This window comes from Triturus cristatus, chromosome 3_2 (assembly GCF_964204655.1).
Source record: "Triturus cristatus chromosome 3_2, aTriCri1.1, whole genome shotgun sequence".
Taxonomy (NCBI): Eukaryota; Metazoa; Chordata; class Amphibia; order Caudata; family Salamandridae; genus Triturus; species Triturus cristatus.
This window is the reverse complement of record NC_140584.1, coordinates 27744262-27765007: the sequence shown is the minus strand read 5'-3', so window position 1 is coordinate 27765007 and position 20746 is coordinate 27744262.

Here is a 20746-nt window from a genome sequence, read left to right as displayed (position 1 = left end):
GAAAATATGCAGGGGCTACAAGACAACTTGAGGATTAAGGAGGAAGGATTAATAAGCGTTACAATGTGCGATAGCCCAGTTACAAAGGAGGTAGTTGAAAAAGCGCAGAATCAAGTGATGATTGCTAAAGCTCAGATCATGAATTTCTTTACGGTAAAAGCAATCAATAAAGCGCTGACCCAGAAAGAGAGAGTATATGAAGTAAATGAACAAATTGGACACCAGCTAGCAGTTCGTATGAGACAACAAGCCACTTCAAATATGATCCGCGAAATCCAGGGCCCCCTGGGGAACCGTGTAGTGGATCCTATTCTCATAAAAGACACCTTCTGGTGGTTCTACGAAGATCTATATTCCGAAACTGGGGTGGGTGATCAGGCATGTGTAGAGGACTACCTAGACAGGTCTTGTCTTTGAAAATTCGAAATTGAGGATATAAATATTTTAGAGGAAACCCACATGCTGGATGAAATTATAGGCGTAGTTAAAAATCTATCCCCAGGGAAAGCTACAGGGCTAGACTGTATTCCATCAGAATTTTATGTCCTTTTTATTGATCAAGTTAAAGATATTTTAGTAAACCTCACAACGCATATTTTTAAGGAGGTCACCCCCCAGATTCCTGGTCTAGGGCGAAAATAATTATCTTTCCTAAAAAAAAAAAAAGCCCGAAACAGCTTGGGTCATATCGTCCCATCGTACTCATTAACGCAGACTCTAAAATCTATGCGAAAGTCCTGGCTAAAGGACTTGCCCCCTTAATCCACAGGGTGGTTTCTCCGAGCCAACACGGCTTCATTCCGGGTAGATCAACCACTAATCACATTCACCGAGTAATTGATACAGCGTGGAATTTCAAATCCTCCCTTCGTCACAGATCAAATATCACACTAGCACATTCACTCAATACATTCATTGGTGGGGCCCATAACACCAACTACTTACACATTTCTGATCTGCTCTTTACGAGAGGGATAAGTTTTCCAAACGCTGACATGAAAGGAATACCATTTTACCTAAATGAACATATTTACATATACATACATTGAATACCTTTATTAAACTCTGCTCTTCGAGATATTCCCTCCATTTAGTCGATAGATCAGTTAGTTGTTTTGGGTAATGGTAACGCAATCCTCTTATCTTGTACTTAATCTTAACCTATTCTCTATCAATAAACAGCCCAACACATTTGTTTGTTAAATAATAATTTTGTTTATATAATTAATCACAAATTTTAAGAAATCATTAATCAAACCATTGAACATCATATTTACCTAATCTGGCTATTAGTCGTCCTCTAAGTCAATCAAGTCGTTAAAGTCTTTAATTCATCGAAAATCAGGCAGCAATCAGTCTGTCAAAGATTCAGGGAAACAGCTGTCCCGCAATGTCACCGTCCTCTCCATCAGCGTCAGCATTCTTTTTAACTCACTATTCTACCATCTTTTATAATAAAATTCATGTCAAAATGTAACAAAATCAGTTTTAGGTAGTCCTGATTGGTGGGTTTGGGGTTGTTCGGTGAAGTTCTCACATAGTCTATTTGGTTAGGTCATCACACTTGCTGGTTCCGGTTTTAAAGACAGTCTTTTGTTTAATAGTCTTGGCAATTCTCCCAGTGCGACCTTGATGGGTACATCTTGCATGGGGTCAGGACGAGGCCACTGTTGCTTGCGGTGGCGCAGGCGCACTTCACCCAAAACCTTGTGGAACGGTGACTGGTGCCGTCAAGTCAAAAGTCAGCCATCTTAACGTAGACCCAATCGGTCAACTTAAGAAAAACAAACACAAAATGAAATTAAAACATGGAAATAGCTAATAAAATGTTAAACCCTCACTAATTCCCCTATGTGTATGTAATTATCTAGCATAGTAGCAACATTCAAAGCGTTTATATTCACCCAATGATGTCATCTGGTGCGACTTACAATTATGTCACAAAAGCAACATTTATCATGCAATATTCTATTTTTCTAGTATTAGTATGCGTACATATATTAATATACAAATTATTTTAGCCATGCAAATGCAAATCCCACATATAACTCTTTCATTAATATGATTGATTAGATATCACTTCAAACAGATTAATATTATTATAATTAATAGATTAATCGGATTAATATGAACATGCAGAAATGGGAGGTATACACATTTTGTACTACCCACTCCATCAATCCCCCTTTGGTGATTATATCACCACACCATCAAAATTTTGGTATCCTTTCTACGGAATTTCAAAGTGATTTCTTGCTTTTATTCATAATTCAGTTTCCCCTGTTTCTTCTCTTTTTGCTGACTTATACATACTCTCCTTAACTTCTTCTAATTCTATCTCTTCAAATTCTCTCTCTTGTTTCTTGTCTTTTCTCCTTAAATTTTCTCTTTTTAACTTTTTCTGATTTTTGTTCTTTTTACGACAAATACATGCTACTTTTATTATTAATACTATGAAAATCACACATGTGAATGGAAATAATATTTTACCTAAAAAGGTACGACCTAAGTTTACTAAGAAATCTTTAATAGCTGATATTTTCAATCTTTTCCCAAACACCTTCAACCTCCAGTGGTGCAGTTTCGTCATGCAGTTCTGTAATATTTTTAATATAAATTTTCAAATCTCTACTTTCGTCAGGAATGTAAGTACGACAGTGTTGAACTTTCAGCATTCCACAGACTCTACCCTCTTTTGCCAATAAGATATCAAGGGCAAGTCGATTTTGCATTACCATAGCACGCATGGCAACCATTTCAGTGTTTACCAACAAAAATCCTCCAGCGGTGCTTGTTGACAAGCGATCCACTACTGTTGAAAGTCTTCTAATTCTGTTTGCACTCCGAGATATTCCCACTGCTGGTATCAATGCTCCAAAAATGTCACCCACAATTTCTGACCAAGATTCTCTCTTACTACGTGCTAAATAACTACCTAAACTATGTACATTATCTTCTCCTCTATTCATATGAAAAGTCTTTGGAAAGACCAGGCCTACATAACATGTGCCATCCCAATGGTCTGGCAAACGATAATATGTCCTGTTCCCACAAATGAAATATAACCCAGGAAAAACTGGATCTTTTCCGCCTTTAAATCCCTATCCACCCATGATTCGGTATGTATCATGGCACTCGCTATTCCCTACAAAATATTTATCATATGCAGTTTGATTCCTTCTAATACACAATTTTCCTTTCTGAGGCCAATCTAAAGCCATAGTTGGACTAGTTTCCCCTTTCAAGTGTTTTTCCATTTCTACATCCCATACTGTTTTCTCCACCTTTCCTTCAGATGCCTTTCTTTGCATTTTCAGTCTTCTCTCTTCAACCATATCTAAAAACATCTTTTCCTCTTTCTTTAAACTGCAAGTCAAATTGTTTTCAAATATGTATTCTAATGTTAGTTCTTTAGGGGCCATATGTAGATAATTTCTATTTACCGATTCATAAATACCGAATTTTACCGATTCGGTATTTATGAATCGGTAAATAGAATGTAGGTAAACATTCGGTAATTATTACCGAATCGGTAATATTCGGTATTTATGAATCGGTATTTATGAATCGGCATCCCTTCCAATTCATTCCTATGGGCCTGGAGGCCCACAGGAATGAATGGGAAGCCATTCACTATTACCGATTCGGTAAATACCGATTTGGTAATAGGGGGAGCATATTCATGGGTGGCAGGGTGTCACATTGACACCCTGTTGCACCCCTGAATCGTGCATGTGTGCACATGTGGTGCACATACATGCCCTAAGGGCATGTGTGTCTGGCAGATGGCACTTTTCAAAAAGCACAAAATTGCTTTTTAAAAGGTATTCGTTATTTACCATCAACTTGTAGTTGGTGGTAAATAACGAATCCAGAAACCACAAATGCACTCACTTGAGTGCCCCCTACATAGGATTTCAGGATTCGGTAATTTACCGAATCGGTATTTTACCGATTTCTTAAAATTCCGATTCGGTAAATTAGCGAATCCTGAAATCCAGCCACCTACATCTCAATTGCCTAAATACCGGTCGGTAACGGGATATTTACCGATTTTCAGCCGTTACCGACTGGTATTTAGGTACCTACATATGGCCCTTAGTCTCTAAGAAAAATTCACCTAATACCTTTTCATGTTTTACCTTGTTAAGCTTATTAACTGATGGTACTTGTGAAAATATGCTATCTACATCTGAAAAATAGTATTCTAATTTTCCCATTTGGTAAAATAAACTAGCTATTACACTACATGTTATTCCATAAGTTACTGGAAGGTGGTGATAAGTCACTCCCTCTGATACACAGGCAGGTAACTGCATACAGACATAGCAGTCCCTTACATCCATGGTCTTTACTTATTCATACAACAATTTCGAAAACACATTATTAGAAAAATTGGTTATAGACCTGTCTTTATGTAAATAGTTTTTATCTATTCTAGTCGGAACTACCTTTTGACTCTTTCCTATATTAGTTTTGTTTTCACTATGTCCTTCTATTGTATCTATAGTAACTTTAAATGAGATCAGGAGAGCAAGTATACTCCACAAAAGCATTAGTAATCCTGTACAACAACAACACATTTTACACCATCTTTTTAAGAGCATACATCTACCTTTTCTACTATCTGTGTTTGCCATTTCTGCTAAAATGGACAGTGTCTTTTGACCTAGCCTCTTCTACTTCACAACTAGTTTTCTAACCCAAGGTTCTAAGCACCTACTTGGTTCTACCAGTTTTTGTCTCTTTCCGTATTTTATTGTCTTTCCATCAGTAGTTTTCTTATCTCATTCAGTTTGGCATTTCATCATCTTTCACTTTTCCTTCGTGATCTGTATACAGAATGTCCTGAACATCCGCTTCTTCTCCAATATCGGACTAGATAACTCTCAGGATTTCCGATTCTTCGTCTTCCTCAACCACATCTGGTACAATCACCTCTGGATTTCCTTTGCTATCCGCCTCTTCTTCTACTTCAGGCGGGGCCACATACGTCCCTTCTGGTGATTTATACTTCTGGTTAGGTTTTCTTGTTCTTTTGCTCTCTTTAATTACATTGGTTTCTTCGTCTTTTGATTTCTCCCGACTCGTCACTTCATTCACCTGTTCAGCCCTCGGTGAATTTACTCGTGTCAGTCGATATCTCAATCTTTTTATTTTTTTCGGCCAAACGTCGTCTTTTGCTGCTCTTTTCAATTTACTTCCTTTATCATTCTTTTCAGTTCTCCAAGCTCTCTTTCTTAGAACTCGACCTTCAGGTATTTCATCTTCGCTTTCCTCTGACTCTGTTTCAACTTGCTTTTTACTCTCAACAGTTTCTCCTTCCACCACTTCTTTTGTTTTCCCTATTTCTGTCCCTACTCGAATCTCCGACACGCAATCTTCCTGCTGACTACTTGTCCCTGCTTCTAACTGGATGTTGGAGTTCCCTACACCTCCTCTGGGTTCTTCCGCAATAATCTTTCCCTCTCTCTCTGTTTCTGGCACCTGTCCATCTAAATGTTTTGTTTCAGGTGGAATTTCTCTCCATCTTTCATCTGGCACTTCCTTTTCATGAATTTCTTTTATGGTCTCTTCACTGTCTTTTTCTTTGGTCCTCCCTTGTTTTTCCCTAGAACATTGTGCTCCTTGTTCGGTCTCTGAGTCTGAACTGGTATCAGAAATCTGTAACCTTCTTCTCAGGGAAATACTTCTGGGAACAAATGTTAGACTTTGTTGTGTTTCTTCCCTTTCAGGATTTTCTTTTGTTTTTGGCTCTCCGTCATCCGACTCAGTACTAGATTCTGAGTAATCAAAATACTCTGTTTCTATGCTGTCCACTGGATTTGGAATTCTCAATGTATGGCTTGCATGGATCCAGTTTTTCAATCCAGCACACTTTACAGCTGTTGTGGTCAAGATGACTTGTCTTGGTTTTCCCCACCTTGGAACCAAACAGTTTCTTCTTCTGTGAAATTTTATCCTCACCCAGTCCCCAGGGCTTAGATCATGGGCTGGCTTCTTTTCAAGGGTGGTGGCATCCGCTCCAACCTGATGAAACACAGAATGAACTGCGTCAGCCAGGCTTTTACAGTATTCCAACACCATGTCATCAGTTATAGTCACCAGCTTGTTGACTGGTATAAACACGTGCCGCATGGCTCGTCCCATGATGGTTTCATGGGGGCTTAACCCTGTAGTTCTATCTGGAATTGATCTAATAGTCATGAGTACCAGAGGCAAGACATCAGGCTATTTCATACCTGTGGCTAGACACATTTTCCCTATCCTGTTTTTGATAGTACCATTCATCTGTTCCACCACACCAGAAGCCTCTGGTCGGTAGGCACAATGTAGTTTTTGTCGTACATTCAATGCTTCACAAATCAGTTTTATGATCTCATTATGGAACTGTCCTCCTCGGTCTGATTCAATTGTCACTGGGAACCCAAATCTAGGGATAAATTCCCTCAAAAGTAATTTTGCCACTGTCATCCCATCATTTCTTCTTGTTGGGAATGCCTCTACCCATCTGGAAAACAGACAGACCATAACCAAAACATACCTCAGTCTGTTACAGGGAGGCATATCAATGAAATCCACTTGCATTTGGGTAAAAGGCCCTCCTTCTCGACCTATTGTTCCTGGATTCTCTACTGTCTTTCTTCACGGATTGTATTGCTGATATATTAGGCATCTCTGACAAAGACTTTCTGCTACAAGTCTGAACTTTGCATTGTACCAGGTTTGTTTAAATGGACTGATCATGGCATCTCTCTCTATGTGTCCCTGACCATGATACATCCGTGCCATGGCAGACATCATGCTATCAGGCATAACTGGTCTTCCATCCCGATAGACCCACACATGATCCTTCTTTCTTGGTGCACATCCTGCTTTTACCCACTGCTTCATTTCCTCATCTCCTGCTTCTTCCTGTAATTGTCTTAATTCTTCCCAGGTACCCACAATATTAGTAAACATCAAAGAGCAAGAAATCATCTCTTTCCTTAGCCCGATTAATGGAATTCTGATTTCGTGCACAGTATTGTGCCATGTCATTGGTGTATTTATTGCCAGTGGCGAGATAATTACCACTTTGACTATGGGCTGCGCACTTCACAACAGCCAATTGCCTAGACAGCTGTATCGCCTCAAGCAATTTTCCAACCACTTCAGCATTCTTAATGGGAGTTCCACTTGATGTCAAAAATCCTCTCTGCAGCCATATTTGACCGAAGTCATGTACGACTCCGAATCCGTACTGGCTGGTAGTTATCACAGTCACTCTCACACTCTTCCCAATCTTGCATGCTCTAGTCAAAGCAACAAGTTCAGCTACTTGTGCCGATTTTACTCCTTTCAGATATGATGCTTCCATTACTGATGCAACCGTACATACCGCATATGCTGCACTTAACACTCCATCATCTGTTCTCAAACAGGACCCATCTACGAACATGACGAAATCACTTTCTGGTAAGGGTACATCCTTTATGTCAGGTCGTGGTTTTGTACAGAAATCAAGTACATCCAGACAATCATGATTTGCTTCATCTCTGACTTCCACATTCTCAGCACCAGGCAGTAATGTTGAAGGATTCACATTTAAACATCTCACAAGACTTACATTTGTTGCACCTAGTATAACTTTCTCATACTTAGTCAGCCGACTATGTTTCCTATACTGAGTACGACTTCTTGTTAAAAGGATTGCCACATCATGAGGTACAAACACTTTCACAGGATACCCCATCACAATTCCCTCACACTGTTCCAAACTTCGGCATGTAGCAGCTACTGCTTTCAAACACCCAGGTAGGGCCACAGCTACTGGGTCCAACATTGATGAAAAATATGCAATTGGTCTCCTCAGTTTTCCATGCTTCTGTATTAGCACAGACAGCGCACATCCATTTCTCTCACTGCAGTACAACTCAAACTCTTTCTCGTAGTCAGGCATACCTAGTGCAGGTGCTTCACACAGCCCATCTCTCAATTGTTTAAATGCTGCCAATTCTTCCTTGTTCAAATCAATGGGATCTTTCACATTGCTTCTCGTCAGTCGTAACAGAGGTTTTGCGATCAACGAAAAGTTGCTGATCCATTGACAATATCCAACCATGCCCAGAAACATTCTCACCTCTCTTTGGGTCATGGGTGCTCTCATTCTTTTTATGATCCTGATTCTATCGTTATTTTTCTCAGTCCTTTTTCAATGTGATGTCCTAAATATTATACTTCTTTCTTGCAAAATTGTAATTTTGATGGTGACACTTTAAGTCCTTCGTCTGCCAAATGATTCAGCAAGGCTATAGTGTCTAGTTCACAAGCCTCATGGGTTTTCGACGCCACAAGAAGGTCGTCCATATACTGAACTAACACTGAATTTTTGGGCATTTCTAGACTTTCCAAAGACTTCTTCAATAGCTGATTAAATATTGAGGGGCTTTCTGTATACCCCTGTGGAATTTGGCACCAATTTGCTGACTGTCATGGTGCAATGGGATGGAAAAGAAAGCATGGCATAGATCAATTACTGTATACCATTCTGCGTCATGGGGAATCTGATATAAAATCACAGATGGATTTGGTACAATGGGGCAGCATGACACAACAATTTTGTTTATCTTTCTCAGATCTTGTACTATCCGGAACTTCCCACTAGGCTTTTTCAGTCCCATTATTGGTGAATTACATGGAATACTCATTATTTCTCTCAAAATACCTTGTTTTATTATTTTCTCAGTCACAGGAGTTACTCCTTCAATTATTTCAGGCGTCAGTTTATATTGAGGAACATTTGGATAGCTTACTCCTTCTTTTACTGTTATTTTTACTGGATCTATATTTCTCATTAATCCCACATCTTCTCCTGTGAAATCCCAAACTATTGCTTTTACAGACTGTTTTAATTCTTTAGGTAATTTATCAGAGTTAAATACAGCATAGGTTTCAATAACCTCATTTTCCCTGTTTGTCATTGTCATTTTATTCAGCACATCTTCATCCGGGGTTTCAAATGCTATCCCATCCGGGGTACAGAATATAGTGCAGTTCATTTTACACAACAAATCTCTACCTAACAGATTCACAGGACTGGTATCGCACACGACAAAGCGGTGCATTTCAGAAAATTTCCCTATGCTAACTTTCACCGGCTCTGTAAGGTGAGTTTTAATCTGCCTGTTGGATACATCAACTACTTGGATCATTTCATTCGAGAGAGGAAGGTTCCTAACATCAGCTGATCTGACACTCGATCGAGTAGCACCAGTATCAACTAGGAAAGTAATACTTTCATCATTAATCTTTCCATCTACAAATGGGCCTGTCTGGTCTACTTCTAGAGTTGCGCCAAGTACGCACTCTTCTTCCTCCCTTCGGCACCGTCATTAACCTTCTTCTGAATCACTGTCACCGCTTTGCAGCCAATACTGGGAAACAGCGCTAGCGTGTGGCAGCTTATTTACCTGTTCTTCATTGTAGAATCCCGTTTCGCTACTATACTTCTGGGAGTTTTTGCTCTGTGGAAAAGGTGGCTTTGGCACCTGATTCTGTTGGGTAAAAACCTGCTGCTGTCACTGCGGTTGACCACTCACCTCATTCTGCACCTGTGGATTCAATGATGCATTTTCATTGTTAGTACTTGGGGGGAATTTACACTCGGATTTCCAATGCCCTATTCTACCGCAATTATGACATGGGAATTTCTTCTTAGCTTCCTCTATATTTCCTTTATCTTTCCCAGGACTGAATTTTTGTCTTGATCCTGTATTATTCGCTTGTTCCGCTAATTGAGCTTCCTGTCTCTCTGCTACCTTTACTTGTGCCCACATAGCCTTTTCTTTCAATTTTCGCTGTTTAGCTTCAATCTCATCACTGAAATATTTAGCATGTCTCAATACTTCGTCTATTTTCTTATTCTGCCAATCTACAGTATGTTGTTTTATCATCTAACTTATTTTTGGACGTAGACCATGTACAAACCTGTATACAAAATGACTTAGATCCTTTTCACTCAGATTTTCATCTCCACTAAACTGTTTAAAGGCCAAGATCAGCCTCTCATAATATGCATGTACTGACTCTTTGCTTTCCTGATGTGTTCTATCAATTTTCACCCAATCTGTCTCTTTAGGTGGAACCTTATTCTTCAGAAAGGCAATAACCTGTTCGTATTTCTTCATTACCTCGGGGTCTGGAGGCCCTGTTTTTGGATCCCTTGGGTATTCTTGTGTTGGCCAATTTATCATGAGTTTGCACTCTGTCCATAGATCCGCTGGTACTATTATATCAAATAGGCTATTCAAGTCAATCCATAATACTTTAGACAACTTCACAAATCTGTCCACCTGCCTATACCACTTGACAGGCTTTTCGCGTAGTCGAGGGAAATCATTTGTAAAGGGCCAAATATCCTGCCTTGTCCATAGGACATGCACATATCCTCCTCCTGGAATCTCACTCATAGGGCATTCTGTTACTACCTTTTCTTTTTCTCTTACAGGGAATGCTGCAAACATTTTATCTGGGGCATCATCTCGTTTTCGGTACCACCTGCTTCTCCTTTTATCCACATCTCCCCATTTTCTTAATAAGATAATTATTTCCTTAATCTGACTTATCCGTCCTGTGGTGTTCAAGTTTTCAATATCCTTTTCAGTGAAATCAATTCGAAGCCTTTACCTTTTCAATATCTATACCCATTTCATTTGCTACTTCTTCTAGTCGTTCATGTAGATTCTTCGCTCTCCATGTCACACTTTTGCACAAAAATAATAATTCCTCATCTTGGTAAGTCTTTAATTTCTCTGTAGGGATAGTTCCTACTATTAACTCTTCCAGTACCATTTGTAATTTGGCCACATCTATTGACTGAGATTCTTTGTCTTTTCTCTGCAAGCTTCTCAACCATTCACTTAATTCTTCTGTAGATGGTCCTACTGACTTTTCTATATTACCTGGTTCTGAGTCCTTTTGTGTTTCTAATATTGACTCCACTGTTGTTATACGTCTTTCTGCAAAATTCTGGCCTATAAACAGATCATTTGAAACATTTGGTTCAATCATACTTATGTCTCCATGGATTTTCATTTTGACTCGGTTTTGGCTGCTCAACCGGTTTATTGCTTTTATAAGGGACCGTTAAACAATGTTCGCTATCTTTCTGATTATCAAAAATAGGCATTACTGGACCTATCCTTACTGGAACTGTTACAGCTTCCAGATTTTTAGTCAATTCTCTTATTTTCTCTGTTAATTTTAAGGTTGTCTTTGCTAATTCTGCTGAATTTTCACCATTTATTCTACTTTCTGACTTCCACTCTAATGGAATTCATTTTCTGTAAATCTGGGGACTCTGGTTCCGATTTTATGATTCATAAAGTTTCTTTCATTGGGGCACTTGGTGTTAATATTTCTGTTTCTGGCCGATATGGAGGTGGATTTTTATAGAACTTGTCATCAAGAACATCATCCTCTGATTCATTCACTCCATACCCTCTCGATTCCACATTATGTCTTTTTTCTGCGCATTTTCCTCCTCCATTTTCTTCTGCGGTTCTTACGGGTAACAAACCCTCAGTCATACTCGCATTCCGCCACCTTCTCATTCGATCATCATGATTCTCATGTCCACATGATCTACCAAACAAATAACTATACCTTCCGCCACTCTGTCTTTCTCGGTCATGCATCTCATCTTCCCATTCTGTCAATGCTTCAAATTGTGTCGGTCTAGGTCTCGGTTCTAGATTCATCATTTTCTCTCTTAAATTTCTCAAAACTGCTAAATTAAATGAACCATGTTCTGGAAAAGTCAAGACTCCGTCATCTCTAGTGTACTTTACCCAATTGTCTAACCAAATACAGGTGTGATATCCATATTTTGCAACCATAAAGGATGCAGGGGTTTTTGGTGGGGGAAGCAACTGTCCTTCCCTAGTCACAATCGGTTTGTCCTTTTTAAACCACTTCTTGATTTTTCCAAACCAGGACTTTTTCTCCTTTTCAGGTGGATCGTAATACATAATTTTGTCTTTTCGTGTATCACTAGTCTCTCCTTGGCGACTATTCTATTATTTTAGCCAATCGTAGCGCGACTCACACTAATGCACCAATCCGGAGCGTCTACATCACTCTGTAATTCTTCACTCCTAGCGCGACTTACACTAACGCAACAATCCGGAGCGTTTACATTTCTAGCTGACTGGCCAATCCCCGCATGGTCTTTCTGATGTCAGCAGCTGCTGCACTTACTCCGGCTTCTACTGACCCCTCCTTTACAAAATGTTCTCGGTAAGGTCTTTTCGCTTTTTCTAATTTACAAATCTGTTAGTAACAACATAAAAACACCACCATTATCCGCTTCGCTAACCAAGGAATAGCAATAGACCTTTCTCACAAGAATTCCGTCTTTCCCGAGAGCAGCGCTTACATCTGCCGTACTACAAAATCGTTACTTCCGTTGATAAAGTAGCACATCCCTCTACCTTACCCTACTAACACGCATTAGCTAACTGTTTCTCCAGAATTAAGACACTTAGTTGGAGACCCGATGCTCCTGAGAAATAAAACCAGAGTTTCACAATTAACCTGAATGCCTTTACATTCACGCATTTTCACACGAGGAAATGTAGTACATTCACACAGAATTCTGTCTTTCCCGAGAACAGAGAACAGTCTGTCCTACTACAGAATTATGACATACGTTAATAAAGTAGCACTTCCCTCTACTTTATCCTTCTAACAAGCTTAGTGAACACCTATTACCTTTCACGTGATAAGCGTTATCAGAACACCTTTTGGGCTCCTGGTACCGAAGACCAAAATTTCACAGGTGACCTTTGCTACCATACACTCCTCTCATACAAGAAATATTTCTAATGGCAACACGCGACGATGTCATCGAATCGAACCCAGACAATGTGTCGTGCAACTTCACTCGTTACATGTTTCCCCTGTGTACCTACAGGGCAACAACAATTCCGTTTTTCCCGAGAGCAGCGCTTACCTCTGCTCTACTACGGAACTGTTACAAACTTCCGACTTCCTACATCCCAGAAGCCGGGCAAACAGCATAGAACTCGAAGCAACTCAACATAGAGTGTTAGCACATAACCTAATATCAATCAATAACCAATAATCAATAAGCAATTTACAAGCAATAGTCACCAAACCAAAACAATAACAACCATCATCCTGCTACCAGAAAAACTGTTACAGCGTGGAATTTCAAATCCTCCCTTCGTCACAGATCAAATATCACACTAGCACATTCACTCAATACATTCATTGGTGGAGCGCATAACACCAACTACTTACACATTTCTGATCTGCTCTTTACGAGAGGGATACGTTTCCAAACACTGACATGAAAGGAATACCATTTTACCTAAATGAACATATTTACATGTACATAAACTGAATACCTTTATTAAACTCTGCTCTTCGAGATATTCCCTCTATTTAGTCGATAGATCAGTTAGTTGTTTTGGGTAATGGTAACGCGATCCTCTTATCTTGTACTTAATCTTAACCTATTCTCTATCAATAAACAGCCCAACACATTTGTTTGTTAAATAATAATTCTGTTTATCTAATTAATCGCAAATTTTAAGAAATCATTAATCAAACCATTGAACATCATATTTACCTAATCTGGCTATTAGTCGTCCTCTAAGTCAATCAAGTCGTTAAAGTCTTTAATTCATCAAAAATCAGGCAGCAATTCAGTCTGTCAAAGATTCAGGGAAACAGCTGTCCCGCAATGTCACCGTCCTCTCCATCAGCGTCAGCATTCTTTTTAACTCACTATTCTACCATCTTTTATAATAAAATTCATGTCAAGATATAACAAAATCAGTTTAAGGCAGTCCTGATTGGTGGGTTTGGGGTCGTTCGGTGAAGTTCTCACATAGTCTATTTGGTTAGGTCATCACATTAGCTGGTTCCGGTTTTTAAGACAGTCTTTTGTTTAATGGTCTTGGCAATTCTCCCAGTACGACCTTGATGGGTACATCTTGCATGGGGTCAGGACGAGGCCACTGTTGCTAGCGGTGGCGCAGGCGCACTTCACCCGAATCCTTGTGGAACGGTGACTGGTGCCGTCAAGTCAAAAGTCAGCCATCTTAATGTAGGCCCAATCGGTCAACTTAAGAAAAACAAACACAAAACGAAATTAAAACATGGAAATAGCTAATAAAATGGTAAACCCTCACTAATTCCCCTATGTGTATGTAATTATCTAGCATAGTAGCAACATTCAAAGCGTTTATATTCACCCAACGATGTCATCTGGTGCGACTTACAATTATGTCACAAAAGCAACATTTATCATGCAATATTCTATTTTTCTAGTATTAGTATGCGTACATATATTAATATACAAATTATTTTAGCCATGCAAATGCAAATCCCACGTGTAACTCTTTCATTAATATGATTGATTAGATATCACTTCAAACAGATTAATATTATAATTAATAGATTACTCGGATTAATATGACCATGCAGAAATGGGGGGTATACAAAGTTTGTACTAAAATCCACAATTTATCCGCTGCATCCGGGACTACCTCCGCAGGAGGTTCAGATAGGAACCCAGCGAGTGCCTTGGAGCGCGGAGGCCCCCCGGTACCTTGGTATTCGTCTCTACCACTCCTCCACAGATATGTTCGAGGGTAACCATTGCAAGGCACTGGCGAGCATTAGGGCTACGATCGGCTCCAATTGGGAGAGTAGCGTTGGCCAAAATGATCATAGTTCCGAGATTGCTGTATTTTTTTACCAACCTGCCCGTAATCCCGCCCAGGACCTTTTTCCGGGACCTAGACTCCCTTCTCAGTGCGCTCATCTGGGGGTCCAACAGGCACAGAATAGCCCTGACAAAACTACAACTGCCCACCACGCAGGGTGGCTTGGGAGCCCCATCATTCGAAGCCTACTTCTTAGCAGCACAACTGCAATGGCTGTCTCATTGGACAGCAGACAGGTACACTGTGGAAACTCATACCATCGCAGGACAGGTATCGGTTCCGGAGATCCGTCGCTTGCTCCTCCCTGGCACACACCCAAAGCCCACGTACCCCTTACAGGTGTTGGTCGCACGTAAGTGCATGCTGCGGATACACCGCATGTCCCCGGGGACCCCGTTGTACTCCCCTTTACTCACTCTGGTAGGATGGCCCAGCCGGGAACACTACTACACGAATAGCGCGCTTCGCACATGGACGGGGTGTGGCTTAACGGAGGCGGCGTCCCTTTTCGAGGACGGGCAACTAAGACCGTTCCTTAGTTTGGTGGAGGAATACGGGCTTCCCCCAGGGCAGTTCCTGCTTCACCGCCAACTCCTAGATAGCTACCGACCGCATCAGGACCTAAGTAACGGGGAACCACACCCACACCCAGTGCTACACACGATCCTGCATATGGGAGCAGGACGCCATCTAACTACATGGCTTTACAAAGCCATACGGGAATTGACTAATAAACCATTGGCGACCCTCCGGGCCACCTGGGAGGCGGAAATCGGGCGGTTGCTCCATGAAGGGGAGTGGGAGAAGGCTTTGAGATACCCTAAGAAAGTCTCCAGAAACGCACGATTTAAAAACATCCAATATTATATCCTACACAGGGCCTATCTCACACCTGCACGCCTCCAACGATTCTACCCTGACACTCAGTTCCTCTGCCCCAGATGTCACGAACAAAATGCAGACTTTCGGCATATGTTTTGGAGCTGCTCCGTAATTCAAATCTTCTGGCACCGCATTCACACCGCTTTGGGTACCCTCACTGGGCTGACTTGCATGAACACTTGGGAGGCCAGTGCCATAGGCATCTTTCGCGTCAGTAAGCAGCACAAGGTGCAGACTCGCTTCCTCTCCTTAGCGGTGCTCTTGGCCAAACGCAGCATAGCCATGCATTGGCGTTCCCCCACCGGCCCTCCGGTGGCAGCGTGGGTGGGAGCTACACACAAATGGGCGGTGGCGGAGGAGGAGGCATTACGGGAGGAGGAGGTGAAAGGGACCCGCAAGCACCCTATATCAATGGAATGGGCCATGTTATTATACCAGTTTAGGCAGCTCTCCCCGGGGGCGGACCCACCAGATGACGCATCTACACAACTAATCCGGAGTACACAGTCACAGGCTCTGCCCACCTGAATCCGTAGGCTCCCAGCCGCGCGAGGTCTTGACAAACCCTAGCTCCAGGCACACTATTACGATTTTCGGTCGTAACGACTAGGATAGGCAAACATGAGTATCAGAGGTGCCTCACCATCACGACGCTGCATTCCCCCCCTAGTGTAATTGGATATATTCTTCCATATTCATTCCCTAGTTTATACCTCTGTTAAACCCCAGTTCCTTTGCCATATATGGAACCCGAGATTGTAGGATGTGAACGTCACGATAACTGTATACACTGTTTATGCTTCTTGGCAACGAATCATCAATCAATACAATTGTTAAGTATCCTTACAGGATGTATGATCGAACACGACCACTTGAAGAATATAAATGATGTACAATGTATGAAATGTGAAAATGGCAATAAAAATAAGTTAAAAAAAAAAATACAAAGTTTGTACTACCCGCTCCATCATAATCACCCTGTTTGATGGCATGGAAGTGGCCGGGGACCCTATGGCGCTGGTTCTGCTTGATGCGGAAAAACCTTTCTCCTGGCACTTCCTTTGGGCCGCAATGTCCAGAATAGGGATCCAGGACGGGTATATCCAGGCAATCCAAAAACTATATGTAAATTCAAGGGCCATAGTGATGGTAAATCGTAACTCAACAGAAGAGCTGATAATATCGAGAGGAACACGGCAGGGCTGTCCTTGCTCGCCTCTGCTCTTCGCGATCTATATAGATCCATTTATCAGGCGCTTAGAAGAGGACCGAGCAATTAAACCTATAATATCACAAGGCTGTCCTACTAAAACAATGGCCTACGCTGATGATACTGCTATTGTGACCGCCGACCCAAATGCAGCCATGATCGCAATAGAGAAATAAGCAAAGCAATTTGGGACGGTGGCTGGGTATGCACTGAACCAAGGGAAAACTCAGATTGTTCTTAACAAAAAGTGCATATTGAGGGATGCCCGGGTGGTGGAACAAGCTATTTATTTAGGTGTCTGTATTACATCCGATCTGGAAAACTTGGTAAATATGAATGTAAAACCAATAACAGCCGCAATACAGAAAGACCTTCAGCGTCTAAACAATGTATACCTCTCTAAAATGGTTTTCTTCCCCAAAATCCTGTATTTGTTTAGAGCGATATGCCTAGAATGCTCTGTACCATGGCTTAAGTCAATGGAACTGATGTTTTCTAGCTTTATCTAGGCTTACTCACAACCGCGTCGGGCTTATCAGCTACTTACTCTTCAGAAAGATCGGGCGGCTTAGCTCAACCAAATCTCCAGGCGTACTATTGGGCAACGGTATTTTTGTACAGTATGGAACTTCTACAGAATAACAGGGAAGGTATAGAGTGGGAGGCCTATACGCCAACTACGTTTCAATTACTTTTAGGTAGGGAGAGTGGAGGGTATTGGTGGAGACAGTTATATTATAGTCATTACAAAAAGGTAACATTTAAAACAGTACTTAATGGATACAAGGTTTGGAAAACTGTCAGAAAAATGCTGGGGATAGGGAGATTATCTTTCTATACACCCATTAAGAACAACCCAAATCTGCCTGAAATTTTTAACGATAACTACATTCATAAATGGCATGAGGCAGGAATTAAGCAGATAGGTTACCTCTTCTCTTCTAATGGGATTCAATCCTTTGAGGAACTTAGAAATAGTTTTGATCTGGAGTGGCGGGACTTTTTGAAGTGCCGTCAAGTGAGAGATTTTTTGTTACGGAAGATAGGTGGGAGGGGGGATAGTAAAAGTTAATCTTATAGACACACTATTATCAGGCACAAAAAACACGATTGGGAATATTTACTCGCATATTAATGCTATGTTTCCCGATGATTTGGAGAAAGTCTCGCAGAAATGACTAGAGAAAGCAGAGATCTCTAATGATGAGTTTAACTATGCTTATGGAATGTCGCAAACTATTTTATTGTCAACCAAACTTCAAGAACAATTTATTAAAACCTGTTTTTTTTATATTACACTCCTGATAGAATAGCCAAGTGGGGTAGCGGGGCGTGCACGTGTTGCCCTAGGTGTAAGTTGTATAAGGCTAATTGCATACATATTTTCTCCAACTGTGAAGGTTTAAAATTGATTAAATCAGAGATGGGAACATTCTTATGTACAATTTTACACAATACAACAGTGCTATCCAGTGGGGTTATCCTACTAGGGGCTGTAGACCCCGGAAATTCTAGTGTAGGACATTAACTTATTTTTATTGCAATGGCTGTCTTTGGGTTATGCATTGCCTCTGCTTGGAGGGATATTGCCGCCCCCACCTTCCAACAATGGTTGTCCAGATTTCTTGCTATAGCTAACATCGAAATTGCCATCTATAAACGCAAGGGCAGAAGGCGACGGAAAAGAGGCTTAAAAATATGGTCCCCATTAATAGAATGGCGCCAAACTGTAGGCCAGGAATGAGCTTTAAAGTGTAAAGTATAACCAGTTTTTCCTCTTTTTGTGCTCTGATTATGTTGATTTTTTGTTATATAACCGTATGTATACTTGTCTGTCCGGGTGGGTGGGGGGTCGGAGGCAGGGTATAAACTGTAAAAATTGGTCTGAATAAAGATATTTAAAAAAAAAAAGAGAAAAGAAAGAAATAACAAGGCATTGCGTTTACTTATTAATGTATTTTTTTTTATGTCTATGCACTTACCTGCTGCTATTTACATTCCATCAATGGCGCCGCAGCATTAGTGTGATCAATGTCGCGGCTGCAACCAAAATGCGTTACGGTGACTCAGAAACTACAATAAACATAGTGAAGCAGCATTTGTCGACTGTTTTCAATTCGGCGTTTTAAGGTGCCCAGACAAGAGTTGGCTCATCCTTTGATTGGTATATATATACATATATATATATATCCAAAAGAAATTTGACATAGAGGACGCCCAGCAAAATGTGTCATGGCTTGTCAGCGACGTCACCTCCCATATCTACCACCATAAAGATCACATAGTCTTCAGAACATGATCAGACAATCCCATCCAGTCGAAAAATAGGTAGATCAGATTTTTTATGAGCAGCAGGCAGTCATAGCATGACGAGTTTCAACCCAAACCAGATCTTAATCATATGCTGGTGCGAGGATCAGTTGCTCTTGATTTTAAATACACAAAGTTCAACAACAGTAAAGAAGACCTCTAGTGTAGTCATCATGTTGGAAAATATGAATCACTTCTATTTTATGCAGCAATTCACAGTTCGGGACCACGGAAAATGTTTTCTACTATATACTCTAAACCATCCATTGCTAATGCATTTCTTGATGTAATGTTCGAGTTTAAATCATCTTAGTCCCGGTAATTATGTTGTGATCAGACTACAATATCCTAAATGCTTTGCAACTGTATTAGAAACATCAAGGCGTCCTTCTTATTTAAAATCACAGACTTGTGCCATTCTGGATAAAATAAGAGAAACGGTGCACACCCTTTCTTGCCTCAACGGAGTAAATTCCATGTAGGGGTGGGCGGCCAACATATCCTGCATTCACCTCAGGGGCACTAAGCCTCGTACTGTTTGATGTTTTCATTTAGCTGCCCGCTTTTCTATTGTCTCAGTTTACAAAGTGCAACGGTACATATCCATTGCAAACCCTGGCTGCTGTTTAAATATCCATGAAGTATTCAGTAGGCAGGCCTCCCGCAAAATCAGTGATCAAACAAGCCCATCCAGTCGGAAAATAGGTTGATCAGATTTTTTATTAGCAGCAGGCAGTCATAGCATGACGAGTTTCAACACAAACCCGGTCTTAATCATATGCTGGTGCGAGGGTCAGTTGCTCTTGATTTTAAATACACAAAGTCCGTCAAAAGTAAATAAGGACTCTAGTGCAGTCATCATGTTGGAAAATATGAATCACTTCTATTTCATTCTGTAATTCACAGTTCGGGACCACGGAAAATGTTTTCTACTGTATACTCTAAACCATCCATTGCTAATGCAGGGTGCTCTATACACGAGCTGCTCTCCACCTAAACTTAGGAACTACCTAGAGTTCTCTGCTTCTTTTTTGCATATATTTATATACAATAGCAACAGGGATCTGTTATGCTATTTTTACCTGGATCATGTTCCCAATGATGTAAGAGGGGGTGGACAGAGAGATTAAGCTTAGAAGGCTGGAGTCGAGGTACATCCTAAATTTACAATCAAAACTGCCCTTTGGTTTAAACAGTGGGGAAGAACTGGCAATCCATCTGTAGGTTTAAGGATGAGGGCATCGTAGTTGTGGGATCTGGAGTAGGTTTGTACATTTATATATAGATACAAGTATGATGAAATTTTGGTTACCATTTTATTTGTGAGTGTGGAGGTAGGGGTGTGGTATTTAGCATTGTATTATTTTTCACTAGTATTTATGTAGGACAGGCCCGTCATGGGTATAATATTAAATTTGTTCAGAACAGGCAGCTATCCACAAGATGTAAATAGATGTATATATGTGCATGCCCATTCAGGGCGAGATTCTGTCCTTGATTAAATGAATGTGAACGATGTGGACTCTAATGCTGTTTATAAGCTATCCATATGATGTAAATAGATGTACTTATGTGCATGCCCACTAAGGGCGAGATTTTTCTTTGA